The sequence below is a fragment of the Diceros bicornis genome, assembly GCF_020826845.1.
Source record: "Diceros bicornis minor isolate mBicDic1 chromosome 13 unlocalized genomic scaffold, mDicBic1.mat.cur SUPER_13_unloc_1, whole genome shotgun sequence".
Lineage (NCBI taxonomy): Eukaryota > Metazoa > Chordata > Mammalia > Perissodactyla > Rhinocerotidae > Diceros > Diceros bicornis.
In genome coordinates this window covers 20471999-20482946 of record NW_026690866.1, presented here as the reverse complement: position 1 = coordinate 20482946, position 10948 = coordinate 20471999, and positions in this window count along the sequence as shown.

Sequence of the window (10948 nt, the reverse complement as noted above, 5' to 3'; positions counted from 1 at the left end):
TCTATACCTAGAGACATTGGATTTGGAGAAAAAGAAAAGCAGTAAAATACTAATTAATTTTTCATCTAACATTGAGGAGTCAGTGAAGCAAGACTTCAGATTATGGGTTCTTCTTATTTCTCAAATTAAAAATATTGTAAAATAGGGGCCATCCTGGTGTTGTAGTGGTTAAGTTTGCACACTCTGCTTTGATGGCCTAAGGTTCATGAGTTCGGATCCCTGGTGCAGACCTATGCACCGCTCATCAAGCCATGCTGTGGCGGTGTCCCATATAAAGTAGAGGAAGATGGGCATGGATGTTAGGCCAGAGCCAGTTTTCCTCAGGAAAAAAAAATCTAAACTAGAATGTGAGAATGATCTATATATCCAACACAGTGGAGAAAAGTTTAATAAGGAAAATTACTTTAAACGGAGCAAAACTAGGAAAAAAGAAAAAAAGAAAAGTACAAAAAAATAGAACCAGAGAGATAATGCTACGTATATCAGTTATACTATACTGAAGTTACTTAAATCACCTTTTCAATATTGAATGTTACTCTACATTCCACGAAGACATAGGAAACTAACACTGAACGTAGATGCTGAAAGAAAGGGCATTGTCAGTAATAGTCCATACACATGCTCACAAAAGTAAAGCCACAACTAATATGAAACTTTCATATATGAATGTGTATAATGGTACACATATCTGAAGGCAAAAGATTTAGGGACTAAAAGGTGGTTAGCAGTCAAAAAGTATATGTTCAATCATATATTAAAAAAAGGATTTTAAAAATATGAAGTAAAGTGAACCTAACTACAACCATAGTAAGACTAGTCAACTTCTCAGTCTTTGTCCAAAAAAAAGTCAATATAGGAATCGTATATATTGTTAATCTTGATTTATCATTAATTATTTTTGGAGCATACACACACACACATATGTCTGCATATAAATCTCAAACGTCCTACTCCGAAGCAAAGAAATAATATTATTATAAAATTAGTTCCTATCTTCGTCCAGCAAGCAATTTCTACATAGTAATCATCTCCTGAAGCCACCAGAAGAGAGATACATGGCCAACCACAGAAATTCTGACTCAATAGCTCATCAGAGGAACAGGCAGATTTGAAATCCAGTTCCTTAACCAACTTGCACGCAAAAATGCTCATTAACTGCCAACATATCTTAAACAAATCAGACAATTTATAAGCCACTAATCATTCTCATGACTAACTCTTTGGTGAAACAGGAAATCAAACCAAGGGGTAGCAAGGAGCCCTGGAGAGAGAGGAGAGAGAAAGGAGGAAGAGAAGAAAACTGTCTGTTCTGAAAGAAAATATCTGAGCATTAAATATCTTGAATAGTAAATAAAAATGAAAACGAGTGAATTAAACTCTCAACTCAAAACAAGGAGAACGGAGAAAGAAAACATAAAAAAATAATTTAGAAAGAGAGATAGAAGCAGAAATAAGAGTATAAAACAAGTATAAAATAAGTCCAGAGGAAAAGTAATCAGTCACTCTGATTCTTGGGGAAGCTCAATAAAATAGGCATCATTCAGACAAGTCTGATAAAGAAAAACTATTTGGGGAAGACAAACATCAACAACATTAGGTGAGAAAATCGGACCAGGAGCGAAGTCAGAGAGAATGTTGTGCATCTGCACATGGAGATGCCTTTTGGGATCTCAGTGATAAAGCTGCTTTTTATTTTATTTATTTATTTATTTTTTTAATTTTTTGTTTATTGCAGTAGCATTGGTTTATAACATTGTAAAAATTTCAGGTGTACATCATTGTACTTCTATTTCTGCATGGAATACATCATGTTCACCACCAAAATACTAATTACAACCCATCACCACACACATGTACCGAATTATCCCTTTCACCCTCCTCCCTCCTCCCAGGAATCAATATGGTGTGATGATCCACTTCCACACCTTCAGGATTAGTTTCCTCCACTATTTATGCTGTTGTGAGAACATGGGACTATGTGGGAAATTCCTTTAATTTTCATCCTAAAGTGGAGGATACATGCTGGAAAACACCTATGTTCCCATCACCCCAAACATCAATGACAAGGGCCACATCTATACATCTATCTGGCCCTGGAGCACAGTGCACTTTTATGTCAGGGAAAATGATTATTTTGTATGATACTGTAACGGTGGGCACAGGATACATTTCCCAAAACCCACAGAATGTACAAGACAAAGAGTGAACCCTAACGTAAACTATAGTTCTTGGTTAATAATAATGTATCAATCTTGCTTCCTGAATTATAGCTAATATGCCACGCTAATGCAAGATGTTAATAATAATGGAAAGTGTGCGTGTGTGCAGGGAGGAAGAGTATACAGGGACTCTATACTCTCATCTCAATTTTTCCATAAATCTAAAAGAGCTCCAAAAACATAACATTTATTAATTATTTTGTTAACCAATCTGGTAGCCACTCGCCATATGTCATTATTGAGCATTTAAAATATGGTTAGTCTAAATTCAGGTATGTTATGAGTGTAAAATATGAATGGATATAAAAAAAATTTGTATGACAAAAGTGAATATAGAACATCTCAATAATAATGTTTATACTGATTATACATTGAGACCATAATAGTCCTTGACATACTGGGTCAAGTAAAATATATTCTTAAGATAAAAATATTAAAGTATACATGACTACTGAGTAGGGAATTGAAAAATGCATCCAATACACACAGACATGAGACTCTGGCAGAGGCAAGGGTTTCTAGGTTTTGCAACCACCACATCAAATTATGACTTACCACACTGAAACCCACCTCCTCTGACTTGAGACAAGGCTACTGTTATGGGTTGATTTGGTCCCCCCAGGCCTCAAAAATCCCCTCCACTCAGCGCTTACATCAAACCCACCACTCCAGTTTCCTGCCAACTCCTGGCACACACACATTCTACATTAAGATGGTACCACTTGCCACACAATTCATCCTGGTGGGAGCCATGTTCCACTTCCCACTTGCAAGCCTGTGTTCACCTTCTGTTGCTGATTTTGGTCCACTTCCGGTGCACGTCTTGGTTCACTTCTGGTGCAGCCACAACTGCTCCATTGACGGCCTGACTCTGAGCCACCAGGAAGTCCAGCATCTAGTCCATCGAAAAGATGCTAGGACAACTGCTAACTTTTTGAGATCCATTGTCTCCATACCTATCCCCCTAGTCCGAAGTCTAGCACACTCCTACCCTTAACCGCATGATGACAAGTCAAGGGACTTTGTGGAGCCCCTCCAAGTTGGGCAACAGCTGGACCTGGGACTTCTGGGTCGCCGGAATGACCCAAAGCTGGATCCCTTGTAGGGTGGAGGAAGTGAGAATTTGGGGTCAGTGTTTCAATGTCTTTGAACAAGTCTAGCCTAATGCTATGTATCCCGATCGAATACATAGTGGGTTTTTTTCTTCTTTGTATGCGTAGATGTATTAGTTCTAGATGTATCATGTTGTCATGTCCCTCGTTGGTGCAGCCACGTTCAGTTTCCATCTAGATATTTACTTACAAAGACATATTGCAACTATGTACCCTCTCTTTTCATTCTTTCAGACAAAATTCCTCGATGAACTATCTATTTACAAGCCTTAGTTAAGTGTTTCCATACATCCATTTCCTCAGACAAAAATAATATTGGGGCCTGGCCAAGTTGCGTAGTGGTCAAGTTCCCGTGTTCTGCTTTCGTGGCCCGGGGTTCACTAGTTCTGATTCCGGGCACAGGCCTATGCACCACCAGACACTTAATGCACCACTCCTCAAGCCATTCTTGAGGAGTGGTGCAACCCACAGAGAAAAATTAGAGAAGAATTGGCTCAGATGTTAGCTCAGGGGCATTCTCCTTCCCAAGTGATAATGTTGATGGAGAAGTAGATAACTGAAAATTCACTCTGTTCTTTGTCAGGTGCATCTGGGTAAAGGATACCTTGGAATCATAGGACATTAAAACTTATAAACACTTTTCAAGCTCTTCATAATAAAGATGAAGAAAGTCTAAAGAGGTTAAACTATTTGACCAAGATTAATTCCTGGAACTAGAGTGAGGTCCTCTAATTCTCAGTGGGTACATTGTCATAACATATCTAGCATTAAATAACCAAGAGAGGGAAGTCTGTTGACTTCCAGGTAGAAATGGTTCCCCTTCACGTTTTTGTTTTCTCTCTCTTAGATGACTGCTTTGCCCTGACAAATAATTTATCTGGTGTTTAGGCTACACTTCAGAAGAGGAAGATGCTCCTGGCAAACATTATTGTGATTCAGTGTGGCACCAGAGAGCCCAGTCATTTAAAAATGAGAATAGAAAGAATAAGGTAAATAATATGAAAGAAGAAGAGAAAAATCTATTATTTTAGTGGGAAATAACTTATAAAATTTAGAATTTTAAATAAGTTGACTAACGTGAAAAGATACTAGATAACCATATAAAAAATATCATTTTATTACCAAGAACTAATTTAAACATATAAGTAATTATTCTAGACTTAGGAGAAATAAAATATTTGAAATAATTGGATTTATGCAGCATGATGCTGTATGTAGTTATATAATTTATAAGTTGTGTAAGATAAATGAAGAAGATTATAAAGAGATACCACAAGACATAAAAGCTCTGAAGAAATGGAGAGATATACTACAATTATGAATGAAAATAATATCCATTTTCCAAGCATCATTCAGCTTCATTGTATTTAAAATCAAATTTTAAAATGATACAGTAATTGTTTTATAGACAATAAGATATCCCTTTGCAAAATAAAACCCTGGACCATTGACTAACATTATTCACAAGTAAATCACTCCAAATGGATTATAGGGCTAAAATTAAGAGTAGAAGTACTCAGTGCATAACAGTGGTGGATGACAATACAGGAGAATATCCATGATCGTACAATTAGTAAACTTATTCTTAATATATATTCTTTTTTTTTAATTTTTTGTTTATTGCAGTAACATTGGTTTATGACTGTAAAAATTTCAGGTGTACATAATTGTACCTCTATTTCTGCCTAGATTACATCATGTTCACCACCAAAATACTAATTACAACCCATCACCAAGCAAATGTACTGAATTATCCCTTTCACCCTCCTCCCTCCCCCCTTCCCCTCTGGTAACCACCAATCCAATCTCTGTCCCTATGTGTTTGTTTATTGTTGTTATTATCTAGTACTTAATGAAGGAAATCATAGAGTATTTAACCTTCTCCCTCTGACTTATTTCACTTTGCATTATACCCTCAATGTCCATCCATGTTGTCACAAATGGCTGGATTTCATCTTTTCTTATGGTTGAGTAGTATTCCATTGTGTTTATATACCACAGCTTCTTTATCCATTTGTCCCTTGATGGGCACTTAGGTTGCTTCCAAGTCTTGGCTATTGTGAATAACGCTGCAATGAACACAGGGGTGCATGTACCTTTACAAATTGGTGTTTTCAATTTCTTTGGATAAATACCCAACAGTGGAATAGCTGGATCATATGGTAGTTCTATCCTTGATTTTTTGAGGAATATCCATACTGTTTTCCATAATGGCTGCACCAGTTTGCACTCCCACCAGCAGTGTATGAGAGTTCCATTCTCTGCACATCCTCTCCAACACATGTTGTTTCCTGTCTTGTTAATTACAGCCATTCTGAGAGTCGTGAGGTAATATCTCTTTGTAGTTTTGATTTGCATTTCTCTGATAGTGATTTTGAACATCTTTTCATTTGTCTGTTGGCCATCTGTATATCTTCTTTGGAGAAATGTCTGTTCAGGTCATTTGCCCATTTTTTAATTGGGTTGGTAGCTTTTTCGTTGTTGAGATTCATGAGTTCTTTATATATTTTGGAGATTAAGCCCTTATCACATGTATCGTTTGCAAATATATTCTCCCAATTTTTAGGTTGTCTTTTAGTTTTGTTGATGGTTTCCTTTGTGGTGCAGAAGCTTTTCAGTTTGATGTAGTCCCATTTGTTTATTTTTTCTATTGTTTCTCTTGCCCGGTCAGACGTGGTGTTTGAAAAGATGTTGCTAAGACCAATGTCGAAGAGCGTACTGCCTATGTTTTCTTCTAGAAGTTTCACACTTTCAGGTCTTACATTCAAGTCTTTACTCCATTTGGAGTTAATTTTTGTATATGGTGTAAGGTAAGGGTCTACTTTCATTTTTTTGCATATGGCTATCCAGTTTTCCCAACACCATTTGTTGAAGACACTTTCTTTTCCCCATTGTATGTTCTTGGCTCCTGTGTCAAAGATTAGCTGTCCATAGATGTGTGGGTTTATTTTTGGGCTTTCGATTCTATTCCATTGGATCTGTGTGTCTGTTTTTGTGTCAGTACCATGCTGTTTTGGTTACTATAGCTTTGTAGTATATTTTGAAATCAGGGAGTGTGATACCTCCAGCTTTGTTCTTTTTTCTCAAGATTCCTTTAGCTATTCGGGGTCTTTTGTTGTTCCGTTTAAATTTTAAGATTCTTTGCTCTATTTCTGTCAAAAAAGTTGTTGGAAATTTGATAGGGATTGCATTGAATCTATAGATGGCTTTAGGAAGTATGGACATCTTAACTATGTTAATTCTTCCAATCCAAGTGCACTGAATATCTTTCCATTTCTTTGTGTCTTCTTCAATTACTTTCAGAAATGTTTTATAGTTTTGGGTGTACAGATCTTTCACTTCTTTGGTTAAGTTTATTCCTAGGTATTTTATTCTTTTTGTTGCAATTGTAAATGTATTGTATTCTTAATTTCTCTTTCTGCTACTTCGTTGTTAGTGTACAGAAATAAAACTGATTTTTTATGTTGATTTTGTATCCTGCAACTTTACCATATTCGTTTATTACTTCTAAAAGTTTTCTGGTGGATTCTTTAGGGTTTTCTATATATAAAATCATGTCATCTGCAAATAGTGACAGTTTCACTTCTTCCTTTCCAATTTGGATCTCTTTTATTTCTTTCTCTTGCCTGATTGCTCTGGCTAGGACTTCCAGTACTATGTTAAATAGGAGTGGTGAGAGTGGGCATCCTTGTCTGGTTCCTGTTCTTCGAGGGATAGCTTTCAGTTTTTCACCATTGAGGATGATATTAGCTGTGGGTTTCTCATATATGGTCTTAATTATGTTGAGATACTTTCCTTCTATACCCATTTTATTCAGAGTTTTTATCATAAATGGATGCTGTATCTTGTCAAATGTTTTCTCTGCATCTATTGAGATGATCATGTGATTTTTATTCTTCATTTTATTAATGTGGTGTATTACGTTGATTGATTTGCGAATGTTAAACCATCCCTGCATCCTTGGAATAAATCCCACTTGATCATGGTGTATAAGCTTTTTAACATATTGTTGTATGCTATTTGCTAGTATTTTGTTGAGGATTTTTGCATTGATGTTCATCAGTGATATTGGCCTGTAATTTTCTTTTTTTGTGTTGTCCTTGTCTGGTTTTGGTATCAGGGTAATGTCAGCTTCGTAGAATGAGTTAGGGAGCTTCCCCCCCTCCTCGATTTTTTTGGAAGAGTTTGAGAAGGGTAGGTATTAAGTCTTCTTTGAAAGTTTGGTAGAATTCCCCAGGGAAGGCGTCTGGTCCTGGACTTTTATTTTTGGGGAGGTTTTTGATTACTGTTTCGATCTCCTTACTGGTGATAGGTCCATTCAAATTCTCTACTTCTTCTTGATCCAGTTTTGGAAGGTTGCATGATTCTAAGAATTTATCCATTTCTTCCAGATTGTCAAACTGGTTGGCATATAGCTTTTCATAGTATTCTCTTATAATCTTTTGTATTTCCAAGGTGTCTGTTGTAACCTCTCCTCTTTCATTTCATTTCTGATTTTACTTACTTGTGCCTTCTCTCTTTTTTTCTTAGTGAGTCTAGCTAAAGATGTGTCAATTTTGTTGATCTTTGTTTGATCTTTTCAAAGAACCAGCTCTTGGTTTTATTAATTTTTTCTATTTTTTTTTTTGGTCTCTATTTCATTCATTTCTCCTCTGATTTTTATGATTTCCCTTCTTCTACTGATTTTGGGCTTGGTTTGTTCTTCTTTTTCCAGTTCCTTTAGGTGCATTGTTAGATTGTTTATTTGAGATTTTTCTTGTTTGTTGAGATAGGCTTGTATCGTTATAAACTTCCCTCTTAAAACCGCTTTTGCTGTATCCCATAAATTCTGGCATGTCGTATTTTCATTTTCATTTGTGTCCAGGTATTTTTTGATTTCTTCTTTGATTTCTTCGTTAACCCAGTCGTTGTTCAGTAGCATTTTGTTTAATCTCCATGTATTAGTGACTTTTCTGATTTTCTTCCTATAGTTGATTTCTAGTTTCATACCGTTGTGGTCAGAAAAGATACTTGGTATTATTTCAATCTTCTTAAATTTATGGAGACTTGCTTTGTGGCCTAATATGTGATCAATCCTGGAGTATGTTCCATGTGCATTTGAAAAAAACGTGTATTCTTCGGTTTTTGGATGGAATGCTCTGTATATATCTACTAGGTCCATCTGTTCTAGTGTGTCGTTTAAGGCCAATGTTTCCTTGTTGATCCTCTGTTTGGATGATCTATCCGTTCGTGTAAGTGGAGTGTTAAAGTCCCCTACTATTATTGTGTTACTGTCTATTTCTGTTTTTATGTCTGTTAATCAATGCTTTATATATTTACATGCACCTACATTGGGTGCGTAGAAATTTACAAGTGTTATAACCTCTTGTTGGATTATTCCCTTGATCATTATGTAATGCCCTTCTTTGTCTCTTTTTACAGTTTTTGTTTTAAAGTCTATTTTGTCTGATATGAGTACTGCTACCTCAGCTTTCTTTTCATTGCTATTTGCGTGGAGTATCTTTTTCCATCCCTTCACTTTCAGTTTGTAAGTGTCTTTATGTCTGAAGTGTGTCTCTTGCATGCAGCATATATATGGGTCTTGTTTTTTTATCCAGTCAGCCACCCTATGCCTTTTAATTGGAGCATTTAGTCCATTGACGTTTAAAGTAGCTATTGATAAGTATGTACTTACTGCCATTTTTTAACTTTTTTTCTCAGTGTTTTAGTAGTCCTTCTCTGTTCCTTTCTTCTTCTATACAGAATTGATGGTCACTTTAGTTTGACCAGTCTGAAAGCTGTACTCTTAACTCCCCTCCTCCCTCCTTTTATGTTTCTGATATCAGATCTAACCTCTTTTTTGTGTATTTGTATCCATTACTTTCATATCATGGAAATAGATAATTTTTCCTGTTTGTGGTCTTCTCTTTTCCCCTTAAAACAGTCCCTTTAACATTTCTTGTAGCACTGGTTTCTTGGTGACAGACTCCTTTAATTTTTGCTTATCTGGGAAATTTTTGATCTCTCCTTCCATTTTGAATGATAACCTTGATGGCTAGAGTATTCTTGGCTGTAAGTTTTTTCCTTTTAGCACTTTTAATATATCGTGCCATTCTCTTCTAGCCTGTAAGGTTTCTGCTGAGAAGTCAGCTGATAGCCTTATGGGGTTTGTTTGTATGTATCTTGACATTCTCTTGCGGCTTTTAGGATTCTCTCTTTATCTTTAATTCTTGACATTTTGATTATGACGTGTGTTGGTGTGGGCCTCTTTGGGTTTATTTTGTTTGGGGCTCTCTGTGCTTCCTGTACCTGGATGTCTGTTTCCTTCCTTAGGTTAGGGAAGTTTTCATCTATTATTTCTTGAAATAGATTCTCTGCCCCTTGGTCTCGCTCTTCTCCTTCCGTGACACCTATAACACGGATGTTAGTGTGCTTGATGTTGTTCCAAAGGTCCCTTAGACTGTCCTCACTCTTTTTAATTCTTTTCTCTTTTACCTGTTCAGGTTGGGTAATTTCTTCTAGTCTTTCGTCCAGCTCACAGATCCGTTCTTCTGTATCCTCTACTCTGCTTTTTAGTCCCTCTAATGAATTTTTCATTTCCAGTATTGTATTCTTCATTTCTGATTGGTTCTTTTTTATGTCTTCCTTTTCTTTATTGACATTCTCACTGAGTTCATCTATTCTTCTCCCCAGATCAGTGAGCATCCTTAACACTCTTAGTTTGAACTCTCTGTCGGGTAGGTTGCTCATTTCTGTTTCACTTAGTTCCTTTTCTGGGGTTTTGTCCTGTTCCCTTACTTGGAATGTATTCTTTTGCCTCCTCATTTTGCCTCTTTCCCTATGCTTGTGTCTACGTATTAGGTAGGTCAGCTACGTCTCCTGCTCTTGGATAGGTGACCTTATGTAAATGATGCCTTAGAGGTCTTCCAGTCTGCTTCCCTCAGTTCTCAATGTTCCAGGGGTGACCCCTTGTGGGCTACGTGTGTCCTTCTGTTGTGGCCTGTTTGCTCTCCCTGTAGGCGCCCAGGGTGGCCGAGTTATGCTCCTGGCCAGCTGTTGTAATGCTCAGCTGCTTGTAGTTGCTGTGGGCCCTTCAGTTTCTTTATCAGGTGTGGAGAGCCCCAGCACAGTTGACTGCAAGTTCTAATACAACATTTGTGTTGCAGTATTTCTTTTAAGTGAGTAGGCCCCCAGCATGGCAGGTTGTTAGGCTCAGGGCCTTACAATTGCTGTAAGCCTCTAGCCTATTAAGTCTCTTGTCAGCTCTCTGAGGTTGCAGCTGGGTGGGTCTGACCTCAGGCACAGGATCACCCAATCATTTCAGGCTTTGGAAGGTGGGGCAAACCTCCATGTGGGTCTTTGAGAAGCACAAGTCTTCTGCAGCTGAAAAGCCCTGCAGACCACAGGTCCACACACACAGTCAACACAATCCTGCCCCGTGTGAGCACCCCGACCTCCCCAAGCAGACCCAGTCTCTCCACAGCGGGAGCCCCACACACTCCGCCACCGCCCCACACTCTCCACCCGCTCCTTGTGCAGACCCTGCCTGGCTCAAGTCCGCTCAGTTGCCAGGCTGCAGAGAATCCAGTCACCAATCTATGCAGGCCCACAAGTTGCCTGAGGGCTTGTTGTTGGGTG